The sequence below is a fragment of the Oncorhynchus masou genome, unplaced genomic scaffold (assembly GCF_036934945.1).
Source record: "Oncorhynchus masou masou isolate Uvic2021 unplaced genomic scaffold, UVic_Omas_1.1 unplaced_scaffold_1291, whole genome shotgun sequence".
Lineage (NCBI taxonomy): Eukaryota > Metazoa > Chordata > Actinopteri > Salmoniformes > Salmonidae > Oncorhynchus > Oncorhynchus masou.
This window is the reverse complement of record NW_027002756.1, coordinates 7,755-32,500: the sequence shown is the minus strand read 5'-3', so window position 1 is coordinate 32,500 and position 24,746 is coordinate 7,755. Positions and strand designations below refer to the sequence as shown.

Genomic DNA, 24,746 nt, shown 5'->3' with positions numbered 1-24,746 from the left:
CAGTCACCCCCCACACAGCTATAGTACCGACAGTCACCCCCACACAGCTATAGTACCGACAGTCACCCCCACACGGCTATAGTACCGACAGTCACCCCCCACACACACAGCTATAGTACCGACAGTCACCCCCTACACACACAGCTATAGTACCGACAGTCACCCCCACACAGCTATAGTACCAACAGTCACTCCACACACAGCTATAGTACCGACACACACACACAGCTATAGTACCGACAGCCACCCCCCACACAGCTATAGTACCGACAGTCACCCCACACACCAGAGCTTCAGCTAGGGCCAGTTCTGTATGCTACAGAGGTTCTCTATTGACCAACACTTCATTACTGGGATGATTCATCAGAAGTGATCTATTGAATCCTTCACACTTCGACACAGAAACAGACTCTGGGGGAATCAGAGGCCTGTTATTTCCCTCCTCTCTCAGCATAACTCCAGAGAATAATACGCCCTTCTGTTTATACTGCTGTCTCTCTCCTGCCCACCCCAACACACACAGTCACACACACACTCTTTCTGGGGTAAATTTAGTCCTCTGTGGCTTTTAGCAGGAAGTGAGGGGGAGACACACACACACGCTACTGAATGGGCGGCGCCAGCTGTGTCATCATTCCATTATTTCATGCACTTGTCAAACAAACAACATTGTGTAGCCACGACAACCCCGTGTGGATCCCACAACCTGGGGCTGAAGGAAATTAAGTGAAATGTCCAGAGTTCCATTTGACACTGCTGGGAGGCCAAACAGACATTTCCTCTAACCACAGATCTAGGATTTATTTTTTTATTTTACCTTTACTTGTGCTCATCTGATTATCATAGGATCATTTCAAAGATCTCCTTTACTCGGCTACCGAGCTCGTTCATCAACTCAAACATATCTCCAGCCTCCAAACAGAGGTGAATAGAAAGAGAGATTGTTTTATTTATTTAACCTTTTCTGGGCAAGTCAGTTAAGAACTTATTTTCAATGACGGGTTAACTGCCTGTTCAGGGGCAGAACGACAGACGTGTACCTTGTCAGCTCGGGGTTTGAACTCGCAACCTTCCGGTTACTAGTCCAACGCTCTAACCACTAGGCTACCCTGCCGCCCCGATCGGATTAACCTGCCTCAACCCTAAACAGGATTTTAGAAATGTTCTCTGACACAGTATCAGTGAGTAGGGAGTTTCACATACTCAGCCCTGACAGTAGCAGTGAGTAGGGAGTGTCACATACTCAGCCCCTGACAGTAGCAGTGAGTAGGGAGTTTCACATACTCAGCCCTGACAGTAGCAGTGTCCTTGTGTGAAGGAGTGAAGGAATAGCAGGGAGTGTCAAAACTAGTCTTGACATGGCTGCTCAGCAAAGGAATAACCGTCCTGGCGTCAGAACCCAAACCACAGGCTAACATTAGGCCTAGCTACACCACACTGTCAGAGAGGAGCACACAAAGAAGAATGAGACTGAGGTTTGTACTGATCTACGATGTGGGCACTAGGGATTTCTACTTTAATACAAACAGCTCGTCTGAATTCACGAAAGAAAAACAGATGGAAGAACAGAGACATGTGTCATGACGGCTGCTGTTGAGCACAGAGCCTGGGTAACGGAACAGGGCAAACAGCAACATATAGCCGATATAACAGGGTGCTGTTGACCACAGAGCCTGGGTAACGGAACAGGGCAAACAGCAACATATAGCCCACATAACGGGTGCTGTTGAGCACAGAGCCTGGGTAACGGAACAGGGCAAACAGCAACATATAGCCCACATAACGGGGGCTGTTGACCACAGAGCCTGGGTAACGGAACAGGGCAAACAGCAACATATAGCCCACATAACGGGGGCTGTTGACCACAGAGCCTAGGTGAAGTAATTGAGCAGACAGACACATAAAGGACATTGGGTCAAAGAGGGTGCTGTTGACCACTTGTGTGACGACAAACTTCCGCAGCTCTTTGTTCCGGACACTGGTGGCATTACAGCATATTGGATGACTGTCATTCATAATCCCTTCACCCAGTTCAACGTAACATCGATACGTTTAGGCTACTACATGATACTCAAATGTTCCCTATACCCATCATGGAGGTTGCTGCAACCTAGCCTATGAATGACAGATTACAACGTGCACAGGTAGAAGAAATATGTGAGTAATCAAGGTGACAGACGGTGTCATTAAATCCCACCTGGCCTGCATCTCGCTGATCTACTAGGGTGTAATCATTAGTCCAACAGATGCAAACGAGAGTTTCCATTGGACAAATTCAAGTATGTTTATCCCCGTTTTGTTCCATTTGCTTCCATTTAAAAATGCTAGCAAGCTTTAAGTGCTAAAGTCCAACCTCAAAACGTAAATGGAAAAACGAAAGCTTGTAACTTAAATATATTTATACTGAACAAAAAAAATATAAAAACGCAACAATTTCAAAAAACTTTACTGAGTTACAGTTGATAGAAGGAAATCAGTCAACTGAAACACATGTAACCCGTGTGAAATGGCTAGCTAGTTAGCGATGTGACGTGATTCACTCGCTCTGAGACCTTGAAGATGTTTCGCCTGCTCTGCAAGCGCAGCGGCTTTCGTGGAGCAATAGGTAACAAATGCTTCGTGGGCGGCAGTTGTTGATGTGTTCAGAGGGTCCTTGGTTCGAGCCCAGGTTGGGGCGAGAAGACGGACAGAAGCAACAATTACATACACAACTGAAATTAAAGTAAAGTGATTTTTTATTTTTTATTTAACTAGGCAAGACAATTAAAACAAATTCTTATTTACAATGACAGCCTACTCTGGATGACGCTGGGTCAATTGTGCGCCGCCCTATGGGACTCCCGATCACGGCCAGATGTGATACAGCCTGGATTCAAACCAGGGACTGTAGTGATGCTTCTTGCACTGAGATGCAGTGCCTTAGACCGCTGCGCCACTCAAGACGACTTTATAGTGATAAGCTACAAAAGGCTCACTAGTTTTTTATGAAATAATAAATTCATCATCATGCTATTAACAAAATATGTAATATACAGAACCAAATATATTTGATTTAACCTGTTGGTACTAGGGGGCAGTATTTTCATTTTTGGAAAAAAACGTTCCCGTTTTAAAAGGGATATTTTGTCAGGATAAGATGCTAGAATATGCATATAATTGACAGCTTTGGATAGAAAACACTCTAATGTTTCCAAAACTGTAACGATATTGTCTGTGAGTGTAACAGAACTGATGTTGCAGGCGAAAGCCTGAGAAAAATCCAATCCGGAAGTGCCCCATATTTTGAAAGCTCTGTGTTCCAATGAGTCCCTATTGAGCTGTGAATGTCCTATCAACGAGCTTACGCTTTCTACGTATTCCCCAAGGTGTCTACAGCATTGTGACGTGGTTTTACGCATTTATGTTGAATAATAGCCGTAGTCGGCTACATTGCGTAAGTGGTCACCTGATGCTCCCAAGGTGACTCTCGCGTAAAATACAGAGGTAGCCATTACTCCAATTGGTCCTACTGAAAAACGAATTGTCCCGACGGATATATTATCGAATAGATATTAGAAAAACACCTTGAGGATTGATTATAAACAACGTTTGCCATGTTTCTGTCGATATTATGGAGCTAATTTGGAATATTTTTCGGCGTTGTCGTGACCGCAATTTCCGGGCGATTTCTCAGCCAAACGTGAAGAACAAACGGAGCTATTTCGCCTACAAAAATAATCTTTTGGGAAAAAAATGAACTTTGGCTATCTACCTGGGAGTCTCGTGAGTGAAAACATCCGAAGTTCATCAAAGGTAAATTATTTAATTTGATTGCTTTTCGTGACAAGGTTGCCTGCTGCTAGCAAGGCATAATGCTATGCTCGTCTATGATAAACTTACAAATGCTTGTCTAGCGTTGGCTGTAGTAAAGCATATTTTGAAAATCTGAGATGACAGGTTGATTAACAAAAGGCTAAGCTGTGTTCCAATATATTTCACTTGTGATTTTCATGAATAGGAAGATTTTTAGGAAGATTTATGTCCGTTGCGTTATGCTAATTAGTGTGAGACGATGATTACGCTCCCGGACCCAGGTTTGAGTCACAAGAAGTTTTTAATTAAATTATTGTGAATAAATGATGGTTAGTGGCAGTAATGGGCACTACCATCAATTGTTTTATTAGGTGTTCTTAGCATTCCACCCACAATGCCTTTAACCTATTGTTAAAAAAAATCTAAACAGAAATTAAAAATGGTGTTGTTGTTTTTACAAATCTGAACCAACCTCAAATCACTCAGCACTAAGAATCAGATAAACCACCTATCCCTGCTCTACTATAGACGAGCAGTCAGACCATAAAGAGGGGCCTCAGTCAGGTGACCAGTAGATAACTATAAATCAGTGGTCCTCTGTCACTCAATTGATAAGCACATGGCTCTTGCAACGCCAGGATAGTGGGATCAATTTTCCGGGGACCACCCGTACATTTACAGAGGTCAGAGGTCACATTCAGACAGACAGACGGAGCAGCCTCGTGGCCGAGCAGTGCGGAGTGCGAACGAACACTGTGTACAGCGTGTTACCTGGACTCCCACGGTCTTGATCGGCAGCAGGAAGGCATTGAGTGAATGAAGACTGGTGATCTGCAGGAGTTTCTCCTCCTCCTCGTCTGATATACATGACTTCACTCTCTGCAGCAACGTGTGGGGCTGGAGGGGCATAGAGTAAGTTATGGTTATTAGTATTATTAGCTAGTCTGACATTACTACAGTAAGTTGGGGCGGCAGGGTAGCCTAGTGGTTAGAGCGTTGGACTAGTAACCGGAAGGTTGCGAGTTCAAACCCCCCGAGCTGACAAGGTACAAATCTGTCGTTCTGCCCCTGAACAGGCAGTTAGCCCACTGTTCCCAGGCCGTCATTGAAAATAAGAATTTGTTCTTAACTGACTTGCCTAGTAAAATAAAGGTAAAATTTAAATTAAAAAAATTTAAAAAGTTATCAGCATGTTGTTGCATAAAGGTCAGTTGGGGTCAATTCCATCTACAATCTCATTCCAGAATTCAAATCAAATGAATTTGTCACATACACACGGTTAGCAGATGTTAATGGTCACATACACACGGTTAGCAGATGTTAATGGTCACATACACGCGGTTAGCAGATGTTAATGGTCACATACACGCGGTTAGCAGATGTTAATGGTCACATACACGCGGTTAACAGATGTTAATGGTCACATACACGCGGTTAGCAGATGTTAATGGTCACATACACACGGTTAGCAGATGTTAATGGTCACATACACATGGTTAGCAGATGTTAATGGTCACATACACATGGTTAGCAGATGTTAATGGTCACATACACGCGGTTAGCAGATGTTAATGCGAGTGTAGCGAAATGCTTGTGCTTCTAGTTCCAACAATAACCAACCAATAACCAAGTAATCTAACCCAACAATTCCAAAACTACTGCCTTATACACACACAAGTGTAAAGGGATAAAGAATATGTACATAAAATATATGAATGAGTGACGGTACAGAACGACATTGTACGTCCAATTAAGTTGGTTCAAATTGAAATGGAATTGAGACCAACTCTGTTATTACCATCATGTTCCTGTCATAGACTAGTGGAGCTCTGCTCTCTGACCTTTTTGACCATGGCGGAGAAGTCTGTGATGATCTTGAGGATGTTGTTGGTCTCAGCAAAGTCCTTACAGATGTAGGGCTCGTCTGCACAGATCACTCTGATGGCCAGGCCAGGACCTACGGGAGAGGATGAGGTTAACATCACAGCCATACTTCTGCTATTCTCCATGTTGGTTCTAAATGTTCCATGACTATATATAACATCCTGTCCTGTGTTGGTTCTTAATGTTCCATGACTATATAAGGTTCTGTCCTGTGTTGGTTCTAACTATATATAAGGTTCTGTCCTGTGTGTACGGTGGGGTACTGACCAGGGAAAGGGTGTCGACAGACGATGTCCTCTGGCAGTCCCAGTTCTCTGCCCAGGGCCCGAACCTCATCCTTATGGAAGTCCTTCAGCGGCTCAATCACTTTTCCCTGGAGGGAGTGAGAGAGGAGACAGCTCAGACCCGAGGTGGGGACTCGAGTCACAACATTCATGACTTGAGACTAGACTTAAGATAAGAAATAAAATAACATCCGACTCGACTCATTACTTTAATTATCTGGCCAGGTTTTGGAATGTAATGTCACTCGTTTCGTGTCACCGAGCATCCGTGGATTTCTCTCCGCGCTGCCAGACACAGAATCGCACTCGCAAGAGAAAAATAAAAAACTGATTGCCTCGTGAAACGCACACTCGACCAAGCTAACTGTCAATCAACACAGGTCAGGTGAGCTAGCACAGTGAGGTCTGGGGGGTGGGGGGTGAAACGGAATATTATTAATAGGCTAATTATTTATAACATTTATATTTATACCTTTGCTTATTAGATCTGTTGACTAACATCAGCACCAAATGTTTCAAAAACTTCTCGTCTGTGCTTCAGAACCAGAAAGTGGCACATCTTGACCAATCATCAGCATTTGTCTCACAAAGGCAGGTTATTTAATAGATTTTCTCCGGTTTTATCTGGCAAAAACAAAATAGCATATGCATATATATAATCCCTATAAAGTAATGTTTAGCAATCTGCTACAGACATATCTTTGCCACAACAACAACAGGCTAGCAGGTGATCATTGATCATTTTCATGTTTCAGTTAGGGTGGGTTATAGTTCTAGACCTCAATAGGCGCTACTGGCTGTAGGTCTAAAGATAGCTGTGACAGATGTAACATTCTGGCCAATTAATGACCATATTTGTGAGGTAGAAAAAGCCTACAGACAGATCATGCTTTTCCTCTGATCCGGTGACCTCAGCAGCGTACAAGGCCGTGTGATCCTGGTTACTCTGGACGACGGAGGAGGCACAATGTGACATGACATCCCTAGGTGATATTGACTGCTAAGATGAGTGACCTCAGCTGCGTACAAGGCCGTATGATCCTGGTTACTCTGGACGACGGAGGAGGCACAATGTGACATGACATCCCTAGGTGATATTGACTGCTAAGATGAGTGACTTTCAGCTCAAAACATGGTTTATTTCTGGATCTTGCATCACTGTTTATGGCTATAATGACAGGCTACATTTGCGCATTGATTGGGTGGGGCGTGGGGGGGGGGCACAAGCTTTGAACCACTCCTTTTTAAGGGTTGTGGGACTAAAGTCTGAACACCACTGAGCAAGTGTACAGATATAGGATTGGGTAAAGCACGAAAGTCACATTTTTTAGGGAGAGGATTGCCATAATAAATAAAACACGCAGCTCCAAAACAATAACAATTAGTAATGACGAATATGAACTATTTACTTTGCAAACTCACCAGCAATGAGGCATCAAGAAACAATTACTAGCATAGACATACTGCTCTTTTGGTATGTCAACATCGTTTGTGAAGCATTTGAAATGTGTTGTTAAAATGTATTATTACATAATCATGTGTTGTAGACAAAATAATGAAAATGGCTGTCTGGTAACCTTAATAAATATACAAAGATTTGAGGTTGGAAAAAGTAAATTGCCTGTTTCGATGGGTTTCTTTTTTACTTGAGACTCGACTTGCTTATAGACTTGGAACTTGACTCAACCAGTTCGACTTGGGACACGACTTGGGACCGACTTGGGACACGACTTGGGACACCTCTGGGCCAAACAGAAGAGCCTGAGGTGCTCCAACAAAATTGTGTTGGAAGTTTGTTTCAGTGTGTGTGTGTGTGCGTACCTCGTCTCTGAGCTTGCGGATGAGTTCTGTGTCGTTGTGGTGTGTTTTGATGACCTCTGCCTTGCCGCTGGCGGCGGGAGAAGCACTCTCTATGAGGTCTGGCCTCAGGGTGCCCTGGGCTAGGAACACCTCCTCCGGCTTCAGGTTCATCTCCCCTATCACCTCATTGGCCACCTACAGACGCCAATCACACACAAAGGAAGTACATTCAATAGTCTTGATTTTTTTTTTAAAGAGGGACAAACAGACAGACATATACAGATAACAGACTAGGTTGAAGATAAAGGTTAGGACGTTATGATTCATGTGGAAGGTATTTGAAAATAAACAGATTCATGGGACCAGCGGCAGTTTCTAATTAGCAGCACCGTTGCTATAACTACCATAGCTGATCCATTGTTGCTGCATATTAGAATCCTCTGACCTTCGTCATCTTCAACAGATAAGACAGGCAGTACCTTGACGAAGGTGTCTCCGATGATCTTCCTCTTCTCCTCAGGGTTGGTGGTCATGTTGAGGGTCTTGCTGATGCGTTTCCGTGGCGTCCGGTCTTCGTCGGAGATGGGCAGGGTTGTCGTACCGTTATAGAAAGTGTGTGCTGCGTTCACCACTAGAGAGGGAGATCACACAGACACACGAAGAATTTGAAACCAAATCAAACATTGTTAAACTCCCATATCTGTTAGGTGAAATACAGCAGTGTGCAGTCACAGCAGTAAGATGTGTGGCCCGTTGCCTTGACAAAAGGGCAACCAGTGGAACACGAGCATTGTAAATCCAACTTATATTTACTCTGAAAATGTATTTTACCTTTGCTTCAACTACTTGCACATCGTTACAACACATAGCCACTAATATAACATTTGAAATCTCTATATTCTTTCATGCGATATATATAAAAAAAATCACACTCATAAAATATATGTATATACATACATACACACACTACATTCCACAATGCTACATTTGAGTCCATTCTGGACATGTGTAGGACACCAGCTTGGCTTGACCTCTCACCTTTGAGGTTGACGCCTAACTTGACCTCTCACCTTTGAGGTTAATGCCCAGTTTGGATTGACCTCTCACCTTTGAGGTTGATGCCCAGTTTGGATTGACCTCTCACCTTTGAGGTTGATGCCCAGTTTGGATTGACCTCTCACCTTTGAGGTTGATGCCCAGTTTGGATTGACCTCTCACCTTTGAGGTTGATGCCCAGTTTGGTGAGGGCCTCCTCAACGCTCTGGCTCTCTCGTTTCCTCATGAAGCCATTGTCGATGTGCACCGCGATCACCTGCTCCTTGTTCAGAGCTTTGTTCAGCAGGGCCGTGCACACGGTGGAGTCCACCCCTCCACTCAGCAGAACCTGGGGACAACATTTGGACCAGACATGTCAATCAACAGAACTGGAATGACTTCAACACAGTCTGTTTCTCTCCCCTTCCATTATCATCTTCCCACACTTTCTGGGAGCAGAGAGTCGATCACATCGTTCCAGTAGAGAACACAGTTCAATATCACTGTCTAATTTAGTGTTTAATAGCTCAGATGAATGTACTACGCCCTTCCACTCCCAGGGTCTCTATGTATCACTAGCCACTAACTATGCCACTTTGTTTACATACTCATCTCATATGTATATACTGTACTCAATACCATCTACTGCATCTTGCCTATGCCGCTCTGTACCATCACTCATTCATATATCTTTATGTACATATTCTTTATCCCTTTACACTTGTGTGTATAAGGCAGTAGTTTTGGAATTGTTAGCTAGATTACTTGTTGGTTATTACTGCATTGTCGGAACTAGAAGCACAAGCATTTCGCTACACTCGCATTAACATCTGCTAACCGCGTGTATGTGACCATTAACATCTGCTAACCGTGTATATGTGACCACTAACATCTGCTAACCGCGTGTATGTGACCACTAATATCTGCTAACCGCGTGTATGTGACCACTAACATCTGCTAACCATGTGTATGTGACCACTAACATCTGCTAACCATGTGTATGTGACCATTAACATCTGCTAACCATGTGTATGTGACCACTAACATCTGCTAACCAAGTGTATGTGACCATTAACATCTGCTAACCAAGTGTATGTGACCATTAACATCTGCTAACCGTGTGTATGTGACCATTAACATCTGCTAACCGTGTGTATGTGACCATTAACATCTGCTAACCGTGTGTATGTGACCATTAACATCTGCTAACCGTGTGTATGTGACCACTAACATCTGCTAACCGTGTGTATGTGACCATTAACATCTGCTAACCGTGTGTATGTGACCATTAACATCTGCTAACCGTGTGTATGTGACCATTAACATCTGCTAACCGTGTGTAAGTGACCATTAACATCTGCTAACCGTGTGTATGTGACCACTAACATCTGCTAACCGTGTGTATGTGACCATTAACATCTGCTAACCGTGTATGTGACCATTAACATCTGCTAACCGTGTGTATGTGACCATTAACATCTGCTAACCGTGTGTATGTGACCATTAACATCTGCTAACCGTGTATGTGACCATTAACATCTGCTAACCGCGTGTATGTGACCATTAACATCTGCTAACCGTGTATGTGACCATTAACATCTGCTAACCGTGTGTATGTGACCATTAACATCTGCTAACCGTGTGTATGTGACCATTAACATCTGCTAACCGTGTGTATGTGACCATTAACATCTGCTAACCGTGTGTATGTGACCATTAACATCTGCTAACCGTGTGTATGTGACCATTAACATCTGCTAACCGTGTGTATGTGACCATTAACATCTGCTAACCGTGTGTATGTGACCATTAACATCTGCTAACCGTGTGTATGTGACCATTAACATCTGCTAACCGTGTGTATGTGACCATTAACATCTGCTAACCGTGTGTATGTGACCATTAACATCTGCTAACCGTGTGTATGTGACCATTAACATCTGCTAACCGTGTGTATGTGACCATTAACATCTGCTAACCGTGTGTATGTGACCATTAACATCTGCTAACCGTGTATGTGACCATTAACATCTGCTAACCGTGTGTATGTGACCACTAACATCTGCTAACCGTGTGTATGTGACCACTAACATCTGCTAACCGTGTGTATGTGACCACTAACATCTGCTAACCGTGGTATGTGACCATTAACATCTGCTAACCGTGTATGTGACCATTAACATCTGCTAACCGTGTGTATGTGACCATTAACATCTGCTAACCGTGTGTAAGTGACCATTAACATCTGCTAACCGTGTGTATGTGACCACTAACATCTGCTAACCGTGTGTATGTGACCATTAACATCTGCTAACCGTGTATGTGACCATTAACATCTGCTAACCGTGTGTATGTGACCATTAACATCTGCTAACCGTGTGTAAGTGACCATTAACATCTGCTAACCGTGTGTAAGTGACCATTAACATCTGCTAACCATGTGTATGTGACCATTAACATCTGCTAACCGTGTGTATGTGACCATTAACATCTGCTAACCATGTGTATGTGACCATTAACATCTGCTAACCATGTGTATGTGACCATTAACATCTGCTAACCGTGTGTATGTGACCATTAACATCTGCTAACCGTGTGTATGTGACCATTAACATCTGCTAACCCGTGTATGTGACCATTAACATCTGCTAACCGTGTATGTGACCATTAACATCTGCTAACCGTGTGTATGTGACCATTAACATCTGCTAACCGTGTGTATGTGACCAATAACATCTGCTAACCATGTGTATGTGACCATTAACATCTGCTAACCGTGTGTATGTGACCATTAACATCTGCTAACCGTGTGTATGTGACCATTAACATCTGCTAACCGTGTGTATGTGACCATTAACATCTGCTAACCGTGTGTATGTGACAAATAAAATTTGATTTGATTTGTGTTCTATACTATATACTGTACCCACATACTGCATCTAACCGTACTGTAGATTCCTCACCAGTACTTTGGACTTGCCAACTTTCTCCTGGATCTCTGTGATGCAGGACTGCTGGCGGTTCTGGACGGTGAAGTTGGAAGTGCAGCCGGCGATTTCAAACAGGAAGTTACGTAATATCTCTGTGCCCCGCTCTGTCAGGTCCACTTCCGGGTGAAACTGGGTCCCGTACAGTTTCTTCTGCTCGTTGGCAATACCTGTCAGAGAACAAATGGAGCGGGGGGCAGTGGAAGGGTTCGGAACGGTCAAAGACAAGGGGGAAGAAGAGGTGGAGAGGAAAGAAGAGCATTGAGGGCCAAGATCTTCATGATCACATTGCGGAATTGACTGAAATTAGGACGTGTGGTGGTAGACTAAATTAGGGACGTGTGGTAGTAGACTAAATTAGGGACGTGTGGTGGTAGACTAAATTAGGGACGTGTGGTGGTAGACTAAATTAGGGACGTGTGGTGGTAGACTAAATTAGGGACGTGTGGTGGTAGACTAAATTAGGGACGTGTGGTGGTAGACTAAATTAGTCTAAATATACATTTTCCTCCAGGCCCAGGATCCTTTGCCAGAATGCATACCTGCAATGATGCTCCCTGACTGGGCCACCACCTTGAAGCCATCGGCCACCTTGTCCACACTGTCCCCATGAGTCAACAGCACCGGCTCCTCTTTCTGCAGGCCCCTGACAACAAACAGGTCACAGACAGAGTCAAAGGTCAGACAGGAAGTACACTCACACAGGGAAACAATTCCACCCATATTTGGAAATGCCTAATACAACAGGTGTAGTTAGACCCTCACAGCGAAATGCTGAATACAACAGGTGTAGTAGACCTCACAGCGAAATGCTGAATACAACAGGTGTAGTAGACCTCACAGCGAAATGCTGAATACAACAGGTGTAGTTAGACCTCACAGTGAAATGCCTAATACAACAGGTGTAGTTAGACCTCACAGCGAAATGCTGAATACAACAGGTGTAGTAGACCTCACAGCGAAATGCTGAATACAACAGGTGTAGTAGACCTCACAGCGAAATGCTGAATACAACAGGTGTAGTAGACCTTACAGTGAAATGCTTACTTAAAAGCTCTTAAATGCATTGTTGGTTAAGAAAGTAAACTGTATAAAATAAACTGAAGTAAAAAATTAAAATTAAAAAGCAACAATAAAATAACAGTAGAGGCTATTTACAGGTTGTTACGGTACAGAGTCAATGTGGAGGCTATATACAGGGTGTTACGGTACAGAGTCAATGTGGAGGCTATATACAGGGGGTACCGGTACAGAGTCAATGTGGAGGCTATATACAGGGTGTTACGGTACAGAGTCAATGTGGAGGCTATATACAGGGTGTTACGGTACAGAGTCAATGTGGAGGCTATATACAGGGTGTTACGGTACAGAGTCAATGTGGAGGCTATATACAGGGTGTTACGGTATAGAGTCAATGTGGAGGCTATATACAGGGTGTTACGGTACAGAGTCAATGTGGAGGCTATATACAGGGGTTACTGGTACAGAGTCAATGTGGAGGCTATATACAGGGGGTACTGGTACAGAGTCAATGTGGAGGCTATATACAGGGGGTAACGGTACAGAGTCAATGATAGTCAAACAAACATGTACATGTAGGTAGAGGTAAAGTGACTATGTATAGATAATAAACAGAGAGAGTAGCCTGCGGTCTCTCCTTCACTGCAGCCGAGGTGAGTAAAACATTTAAACGTGTTAACCCTGCAAGGCTGCAGGCCCAGACGGCATCCCCAGCCGCGCCCTCAGAGCATGTGCAGACCAGCTGGCTGGTGTGTTTACGGACATATTCAATCAATCCCTATACCAGTCTGCTGTTCCCACATGCTTCAAGAGGGCCACCATTGTTCCTGTTCCCAAGAAAGCTAAGGTAACTGAGCTAAACGTCTACCGCCCCGTAGCACTCACTTCCGTCATCATGAAGTGCTTTGAGAGACTAGTCAAGGACCATATCACCTCCACCCCACCTGACACCCTAGACCCACTCCAATTTGCTTACCGCCCAAATAGGTCCACAGAAGCGCAATCTCAACCACACACTGCCCTAACCCATCTGGACAAGAGGAATACCTATGTGAGAATGCTGTTCATCGACTACAGCTCGGCATTTAACACCATAGTACCCTCCAAGCTCGTCATCAAGCTCGAGACCCTGGGTCTCGACCCCGCCCCTGTGCAACTGGGTACTGGACTTCCTGACGGGCCGCCCAGGTGGTGAGGGTAGGCAACAACATCACCCCGCTGATCCTCAACACTGGGGCCCCACAAGGATGCGTTCTGGGCCCTCTCCTGTACTCCCTGTTCACCCACGACTGCGCGGGCAACGCACGCCTCCAACTCAATCATCAAGTTTGCAGACGACACAACAGTGGTAGGCTTGATTACCAATAACGACGAGACGGCCTACAGGGAGGAGGTGAGGGCCCTCGGAGTGTGGTGTCAGGACAATAACCTCACACTCAACGTCAACAAAACTAAGGAGATGATTGTGGACTTCAGGAAACAGCAGAGGGAACACCCCCTATCCACATCGATGGAACAGTAGTGGAGAGAGTAGCAAGTTAAGTTCCTCGGCATACATCACAGACAAACTAAATTGGTCCACTCACACAGACAGCATCGTGAAGAAGGCGCAGCAGCTCCTCTTCAAACTCAGGAGGGCTGAAGAAATTCTGCTTGTCACCAAAACACTCACAAACTTCTACAGATGCACAATCGAGAGCATCCTGGCGGGCTGTATCACCGCCTGGTACGGCAACTGCTCCGCCCACAACCGTAAGGCTCTCCAGAGGGTAGTGAGGTCTGCACAACGTATCACCGGGGCAAACTACCTGCCCTCCAGGACACCTACACCACCCGATGTTACAGGAAGGCCATAAAGATCATTAAGGACAACACCCACCGAGCCACTGCCTGTTCACCCCGCTATCATCCAGAAGGCGAGGTCAGTACAGGTGCATCAAAGCTGGGACCGAGAGACTGAAAAACAGCTTCTATCTCAAGGCCATCAGACTGTTAAACAGCAACCACTAACATTGAGTGGCTGCTGCCAACACACTGACTCAACTCCAGCCACTTCAATAATGGGAATTGATAGGAAAGGATGTAAAATATATCACTAGCCACTTTAAACAATGCTACCTAATATAATGTCTACATACCCTACATTATTCATCTCATATGTATACGTATATACTGTACTCTATCATCTACTGCATCCTTATGTAATACATGTATCACTAGCCACTTTAACTATGCCACTTTGTTTACATACTCATCTCATATGTATATACGGTACTCGATGCCATCTACTGTATCTTGCCTATGCTGCTCTGCACCATCACTCATTCATATCTTTATGTACATATTCTTTATCCCCTTACACTGTGTATAAGATATTAGTTTTGGAATTGTTAGTTAGATTACTTGTTGGTTATTACTGCATTGTCGGAACTGGAAGCACAAGCATTTCGCTACACTCACATTAACATCTGCTAACCATGTGTATGTGACAAATAAAATTTGATTTGAACAGGGGTCACTGCTAAAGGTTCAGGTGGCCCTTTGATTAGCTGTTCAGGAGTCTTATAGCTTGGGGGTAGAAGCTGTTCAGAAGCCCTTTGGAACTCAATGTGCTTTGTGTCCAACTGTGTGTAATGTCTGAGAGAGGGAGGACTGTGGTTTTCTTATTTTGGAGTGTTTGTGTGTGACGGCCAGGGAAACGATGTGACTGTTGGAATTTTTTGGTCCAGTTGGCGTCAAACACATGGCTCTGGGACAAACCAATGGAGGAAAAAACCCCACTTGTTCTTGAAATAGCCTACCCTGTCACCTCTCGACTTGGTTCTGCTGAAACTCTTTTCGAGCTGCCTCCTCTAAACAATCTTCTTTAGATTATTCGTCTGAACCCACCTGAAGAGAGAGCAGGTGTTGTCCAGTCCGATGTTGAACACTCCATCCTCTCTCACACTCTTCCTGTGTACTGTCCCTCCAAAAACCTTATTCATCATCTGTGGAGAGGACAATTGATCATTAGACTCTTAAAAATCTGCATTTTTTTTATTTTATTGATTGATTGATTGAAAGATGTCATTTCAATTTGTATGTGATCATAAGAAAGTGATTCTTAGTGGATTTTTGATTTTTTTTTTTTTTAAATCAATTGATCTGTCTAGACACACCGTTATTGTAGGTGGTGAAATCATGAACCCGGAGTTTTATGCTAAGGGGTTTTGAGCTGAGGTTTCATGTGCCTTCGGGAAAGTATATAGACCCCATTACTTTTTCTACATTTGGTTTCCTTATTGGATTGAATAAAATAAAGTAATCATCAATCTACACCCAATACCCCATTATGACAGATCAATCTACACCCAATACCCCATTATGACAGATCAATCTACACCCAATACCCCATTATGACAAAGATCAATCTACACTCAATATCCCATTATGACAGATCTACACCCAATACCCCATTATGACAAAGATCAATCTACACTCAATATCCCATTATGACAGATCTACACCCAATACCCCATTTTTTTATTTGAAATAAATTAGCAAACATTTCTAAAAAATTAAAAATAACGTTTTTGCTGTAATTGGAGGTATTTTGCGTAGCTTGAGGGGCGGGGGGGATATTTAGAATAAGCCTGTAACCTAACAATGTGGAAAAAGTCAATGGGTCCCAATACTTTCCAAAGGCACTGTGTGCGTATTTCTCAGGGCCCTCCTACCTGCATTCCATAGCAGATACCCAGGACAGGCTTTCCAATGGTGAATATGGCCGGGTCAAACCAGGGGGCATCCTCAGCGTACACAGAGTTAGGACCACCAGAGATGATGATCGCCCCTGGAGACGGAGAAAAGGGGGAGGAGTAAAGAGTGAAGAACGAGGGGAGGAGAAATATTCAAAGGCAAAATATATATTATATATGGCTCAGTTGGTAGAGCATTGTGCTTGCAACGGCAGGGTTGTGTGTTCGATTCCCGGGACCACCTGTATGAACTCATGACTACGTCACTTTGAAGAAAAGCCTCTGCTAAATGGGGTTTAAAATGTAACCATACTCAAGAGTAGTCATTTTCAGGACAAATAACATACACACTCCCTGTCAGGCTGTCCTGACCACTGTGTTCCTTTTATATAGAACTGTTTTACTTGTGTATAGAACTGCAGGCTCCCTGTCAGGCTGTCCTGACCACTGTGTTCCTTTTATATAGAACTGTTTTACTTGTGTATAGAACTGCAGGCTCCCTGTCAGGCTGTCCTGACCACTGTGTTCCTTTTATATAGAACTGTTTTACTTTTGTATAGAACTGCAGGCTCCCTGTCAGGCTGTCCTGACCACTGTGTTCCTTTTATATAGAACAGTTTTACTTTTGTATAGAACTGCAGGCTCCCTGTCAGGCTGTCCTGACCACTGTGTTCCTTTTATATAGAACTGTTTTACTTGTGTATAGAACTGCAGGCTCCCTGTCAGGCTGTCCTGACCACTGTTCCTCCACAGACTTCAAAGTCGATGGGCAGAAAGAGATGTTAAAAATGATCACACTAGGTGTTATTGTTCTGACAGGTTCTCTCTCTTCCACACCATATGCATTTTTCTTATTCGTTTGGTCCAGGTTTGTTGACTTGTAAATGCCACCCGGGTGCAAGTGTGCTGTCAGTCAGTCTCACCTGAAGCCTTGTTCTCTGATGGCGAAGGCTGGCGTCTCTAGTGGGAGGATCTCTGATTGGACAAACAGCTCTCTGATCCGCCTGTCAATCACCTTGCCGTACTGAGCCCCGGCATCCAGGATGACCACCGCCCCTCACATGAACCATTCTGAGGCTCAACGCTGCTGATGTCCAGCTGGGGAGAAAAATAAATAAATACACTGTCCTGACCACGTAGGAACACTCAATCAGGATAACAACACAGGCCTACGTGTGGAATAGCCTTCAACCATATAGACTCATCAAGGGTAGCATGGGATGTTTTGAATGAAGATACAACAGCCTAAATTCCCCAACAGTGGTTGAATCAAGGGGTGTTCAAAAAAAAGAAGCGTTGCAAAACCTTGCACTCGTTCAAAGACAGGCAAAACATTTACGATGGTGAATGGCCGCCACTTCCCCAACCTCACAGGAACGAGATTCGTTAAGGCCATAACGCAATTTGAGACATGCGAGTCTCAGTACTGAGAAGAGGGCACACGTGACGAGACGTTACACACTCATTCAGTCCCTCATGAGAATCACGAGTCACACAGACACTAGAGGCCTAACCAGGGGCCAGCTAGAGGCCTAACCAGGGGCCAGCTAGAGGCCTTACCAGGGGCCAGCTAGAGGCCTAACCAGGGGCCAGCTAGAGGCCTAACCAGGGGCCAGCTAGAGGCCTAACCAGGGGCCAGCTAGAGGCCTAACCAGGGGCCAGCTAGAGGCCTAACCGGGGGCCAGCTAGAGGCCTAACCAGGGGCCAGCTAGAGGCCTAACCAGGGGCCAGCTAGAGGCCTAACCAGGGGCCAGCTAGAGGCCAGCTAGAGGACTGACCAGGTCCAGTAGGGGCCAGCTAGAGGACGTACCAGGTCCCGTAGTGGCCAGCTAGAGGACGTACCAGGTCCAGTAGGGGCCAGCTAGAGGACTGACCAGGTCCAGTAGGGGCCAGCTAGAGGACTGACCAGGTCCAGTAGGGGCCAGCTAGAGGACTGAGCAGGTCCAGTAGGGGCCAGCTAGAGGACTGAGCAGGTCCACTAGTGGCCAGCTAGAGGACTGACCAGGTCCGGTTGGGGCCAGCTAGAGGACTGACCAGGTCCGGTAGGGGCCAGCTTGAGGACTGACCAAGTCCGGTAGGGGCCAGCTAGAGGACTGACCAAGTACAGTAGGGGCCAGCTAGAGGACTGACCAGGTCCAGTAGGCGACAGCTAGAGGACTGAGCAGGTCCAGTAGGGGCCAGCTAGAGGACTGACTAGGTCCAGTAGGGGCCAGCTAGAGGACTGACTAGGTCCAGTAGGGCCAGCTAGACCATACAGTGAAGTCACAGATGCCAAACTTGGATGCTTTAATCCACCCTATTAGATTTCTAGTAGATATTTCTAGCCAGGATTCACAAGCCAATGGACGTTACTTTAGAATAGATAGATCTACACAAATTGTTCTGCAGTTATATATATATATATATATATATATATATATATATATACCTGCCCCTTATGCATGATTGATGAAGGCAGCCATTGATAAATTGATGTGATCAGTCAATGTTACCAAGGGAGATTGTCTTAGGAATATTAAACATAAACCATAATGATGCTATCAAAACTGTACATTTCTCATGCATTACATTTGGGCATTAGATATGGGCAAAACATTAAACGCGCACCACTCAAGTAAATTGTGAAATAAGAGAGCAGCGGGTCCCCACGTGGTTTCTGACACTACGTGCTTCCGTCAATGAAAAACAACAGGCTCGTGTATCAAACACCGCAAGTGACACCATAAAAACACCAAAACATTTCATATAAAAACCGCTTCGATGCCGAGTTGTCATACCGGGCCTGTTTTCCTGGGAAAGTAAAATGGAGTACTTGTGGATATGAAAATAATACGATGGTTGGCCTATGTTGCAGTTGGCACAACTGTGGTGGGTGGACAGACCGGAGACCGGGCGCTAGCTAACTAACAAGTCATAGTTAGCCATCTAGCGTTAGCTGTCAACCCGATTATTTATGTTAAAATTACCCAACAAATGTACATGGTTCGTAACACGAAATCTCTAACTACTGCTATAAGGGTTAAACATGATGTTAAGTCCACGACCATCTGAAACTGCACTGCTAGTTATTCTGCTAGTGTGGGTTAACTATATATCGGACTATACCTAACGTTGCAGATAGCTACATATCCAGCTGTGCGGGCAGCTAGCTACATTCCCGCGGCTTCTGCTAGCTGACGAGCTAGTAATATATACACAATGAAAGATGCAACAGTGGCATAAAAGTTACATTCACTGTATGCTGGATGTTTATTTTATTTTTTAAATTCCAAAAACATACGTTTAAAAGACGAGGCGACAGGCATCCCAGGCTGGGGGAGCACGCACGCCGTAAGTTTGCTGAAAACACGACACAGGCCGTAGCTAACCGGGGACTCTCCCAGCGCCCATGTACCGCAGCCAAAACATTGAACAAGAAACGGGCTATGTTGCTCCCATGGCGGCACACAGGCCGTTGTTTGACTGACCTTGGTTTCTCCGTTGCACAGAGCCATGGATGACTGTAGCGGAATGAACTCTCCTCCTCGGTCTTCCAGATCTCGTACGCAACAGAGACTAGTGGATGCTCGCGGAGTTGGTGCGCCGACCGCTGACGACAATGTGCGCTAACGAGTACTTCCTACTACAATACTCACTAGGTGGCTGTTCAACTACTTCACTCAATGCATGTGACTGTTCCCTCCTTCTCGGAGAGTAGTGAGTACTAATGGCTGTCTGCGTGGAATTTGGGCTTCTACGGACGAATTACTCCTGGATAATTCAATGAAAAAGTTTATTATGGAAAAGCTTCAGCAGTTTACAAGCGGAAGAATTTGTCCTATGTCTAATTGTCTATATCCACGTGAATAATTTAGTTCGGCTATGTAATTACATAGCAGACTAAACTCCAACTCCATGGTGAAATAACTGAATGATGAACTCCTTCACCATGGAGTTGAGTTTTAGTCCGCAATGTAATTGAAGGATTTATGTTATCCTAGGATACGAGGCCTAAATCATAATCAGGGCGTCCCATAACGCCCCCTTACCATGATGTTGACCTGCCAGAAATAGCACCTCTGTGTTTCTCTGGGGCCCCAACACCTCAGCCCCTTCATATATCAGCCATAGCATCTGTGGTTTAATGTGGTTTAAAACCATTTAGAGGAACAGCCACTAAGAGATGTATCCATTCTCTTAGTGTGTTTTAGTTCTCGGGGTGGATTTTGCAGCCTAGGCGACTACTCTCCTTTTGTCAGTGGGTTAAAGTAGTAGCCGGGAAGAATCAGATCCAGCCTCCCGAGAGGCCTCTTTTGGTTTCAGGTGAGCACTGTGTGCTAATTGTCCCCTCTCATTCTCTCCTATCAGTTAGTTGGAGGGATACTTTTGGATCCCTCTGTGGGTGAAGTGTAACAGGAGCTATGAAGGGAAATCCAGACACCAGTAAGTCGTGATCATGGATTCAACTTCAACTCGACAAAACAGAGTGTTTGCACACTCACTGCATGTAAACATGTTACACTGCATGCAAACATGGTACACTGCATCTAAACATGGTACACTGCATGTAAACATGGTACACTGCATGTAACCATGGTACACTGCATGTAACCATGGTACACTGCATGTAAACATGGTACACTGCATCCAAACATGGTACACTGCATGTAAACATGGTACGCTGCATGTAGACTGCATGTAAACATGGTACACTGCATGTAAACTGCATTTTAAACATGGTACACTGCATGTAAACATGGTACACTGCATCCAAACATGGTACACTGCATGTAAACATGGTACACTGCATGTAAACATGGTACGCTGCATGTAGACTGCATGTAAACATGGTACACTGCATGTAAACTGCATTTTAAACATGGTACACTGCATGTAAACATGGTAAACTGCATGCAAACATGGTACACTGCATGTAAACATGGCACACTGCATGTAAACATGGTACACTGCGTGTAAACATGGTACGCTGCATGTAAACTGCATTTAAACATGGTACACTGCATGTCAACTGCATGCAAACATGTTACACTGCATGTAGACATGGTACACTACATGTATACATGGCACACTGCATGTAAACATGGTACACTGCATGTAAACATGGTACACTGCATGTAAACATGGTACACTACATGTAAACTGAATGTAAACATGGTACACTACATGTAAACATGGTACACTGCATGTAAACATGGTACGCTGCATGTAAACATGGTACACTGCATGTAAACATGGTACACTACATGTAAACTGCATGTACACATGTTACACTACATGTAAACATGGTACACTGCATGTAAACTGCATGTAAACATGGTAAACTGCATGTAAACATGGTACACTACATGTAAACATGGTACACTGCATATAAACCGCATGTAAACATGGTACACTACATGTAAACATGGTACACTACATGTAAACATGGTACACTGCATGTAAACATGGTACACTGCATGTAAACATGGTACACTGCATGTAAACTGCATGTACACATGGTACACTACATGTAAACATGGTACACTGCATGTAAACTGCATGTAAACATGGTAAACTGCATGTAAACATGGTACACTACATGTAAACATGGTACACTGCTTGTAAACATGGTACAATACATGTAAACATGGCACACTGCATGTAAACTGCATGCAAACATGGTACACTGCATGTAAACATGGTACACTACATGTAAACATGGCACACTGCATGTAAACATGGTACACTGCATGTAAACATGGTACACTGCATGTAAACATGGTACACTACATGTAAACTGCATGTACACATGGTACACTACATGTAAACATGGTACACTGCATATAAACATGGTACACTACATGTAAACCTCATGTAAACATGGTACACTACATGTAAACATGGTACACTGCATGTAAACATGGTACACTACATGTAAACTGCATGTAAACATGGTACACTGCATGTAAACATGGTACACTGCATGTAAACATGGTACACTACATGTAAACTGCATGTAAACATGGTACACTACATGTAAACTGCATGCAAACATGGTACACTGCATGTAAACATGGTACATTACATGTAAACATGGCACACTGCATGTAAACATGGTACACTGCATGTAAACTGCATGTAAACATGGTACACTACATGTAACATGGTACACTGCATGTAAACATGGTACACTGCATATAAACCGCATGTAAACATGGTACACTACATGTAAACATGGTACACTACATGTAAACATGGTACACTGCATGTAAACATGGTACACTGCATGTAAACATGGTACACTGCATGTAAACTGCATGTACACATGGTACACTACATGTAAACATGGTACACTGCATGTAAACTGCATGTAAACATGGTAAACTGCATGTAAACATGGTACACTACATGTAAACATGGTACACTGCTTGTAAACATGGTACAATACATGTAAACATGGCACACTGCATAAACTGCATGCAAACATGGTACACTGCATGTAAACATGGTACACTACATGTAAACATGGCACACTGCATGTAAACATGGTACACTGCATGTAAACATGGTACACTGCATGTAAACATGGTACACTACATGTAAACTGCATGTACACATGGTACACTACATGTAAACATGGTACACTGCATATAAACATGGTACACTACATGTAAACCTCATGTAAACATGGTACACTACATGTAAACATGGTACACTGCATGTAAACATGGTACACTACATGTAAACTGCATGTAAACATGGTACACTGCATGTAAACATGGTACACTGCATGTAAACATGGTACACTACATGTAAACTGCATGTAAACATGGTACACTACATGTAAACTGCATGCAAACATGGTACACTGCATGTAAACATGGTACATTACATGTAAACATGGCACACTGCATGTAAACATGGTACACTGCATGTAAACTGCATGTAAACATGGTACACTACATGTAAACTGCATGTAAACATGGTACACTACATGTAAACTGCATGTAAACATGGTACACTACATGTACACTGCATGTAAACATGGTACACTGCATGTAAACATTGTACACTGCATGTAAACATGGTACACTACATGTAAACTGCATGTACACATGGTACACTACATGTAAACATGGTACACTGCATATAAACATGGTACACTACATGTAAACCTCATGTAAACATGGTACACTACATGTAAACATGGTACACTGCATGTAAACATGGTACACTACATGTAAACTGCATGTAAACATGGTCCACTGCATGTAAACATGGTCCACTGCATGTAAACATGGTACGCTGCATGTAAACATGGTACACTACATGTAAACATGGTCCACTGCATGTAAACATGGTACACTGCATGTAAACATGGTACACTACATGTAAACATGGTACACTACATGTAAACATGGTACACTGCATGTAAACATGGTACACTACATGTAAACTGCATGTAAACATGGTACACTGCATGTAAACATGGTACACTGCATGTAAACATGGTACACTGCATGTAAACTGCATGTAAACATGGTACACTACATGTAAACATTGTACACTGCATGTAAACATGGTACACTACATGTAAACTGCATGTACACATGGTACACTACATGTAAACATGGTACACTGCATATAAACATGGTACACTACATGTAAACCTCATGTAAACATGGTAATAATTACATGTAAACATGGTACACTGCATGTAAACATGGTACACCATGTAAACTGCATGTAAACATGGTACACTGCATGTAAACATGGTACACTACCTGTAAACATGGTACACTACATGTAAACATGGTACACTGCATGTAAACATGGTACACTACATGTAAACATGGTACACTACATGTAAACATGGTACACTACATGTAAACATGGTACACTGCATGTAAACATGGTACACTACATGTAAACTGCATGTAAACATGGTACACTGCATGTAAACATGGTCCACTGCATGTAAACATGGTACACTACATGTAAACATGGTACACTACATGTAAACATGGTCCACTGCATGTAAACATGGTCCACTGCATGTAAACATGGTACGCTGCATGTAAACATGGTACACTACATGTAAACATGGTCCACTGCATGTAAACATGGTACACTGCATGTAAACATGGTACACTACATGTAAACATGGTACACTACATGTAAACATGGTACACTGCATGTAAACATGGTACACTACATGTAAACTGCAT

The 24,746-nt window shown here is 43.7% G+C and overlaps 1 pseudogene; it reads right to left on the bottom strand.

Moving 5' to 3' along the window:
• Nucleotides 1–20,148, bottom strand: part of LOC135530207 (GMP synthase [glutamine-hydrolyzing]-like) — a 25,962-nt pseudogene extending 5,814 nt beyond the window's left edge.
• Between the last annotated feature and the right edge of the window lie 4,598 nt (nt 20,149–24,746).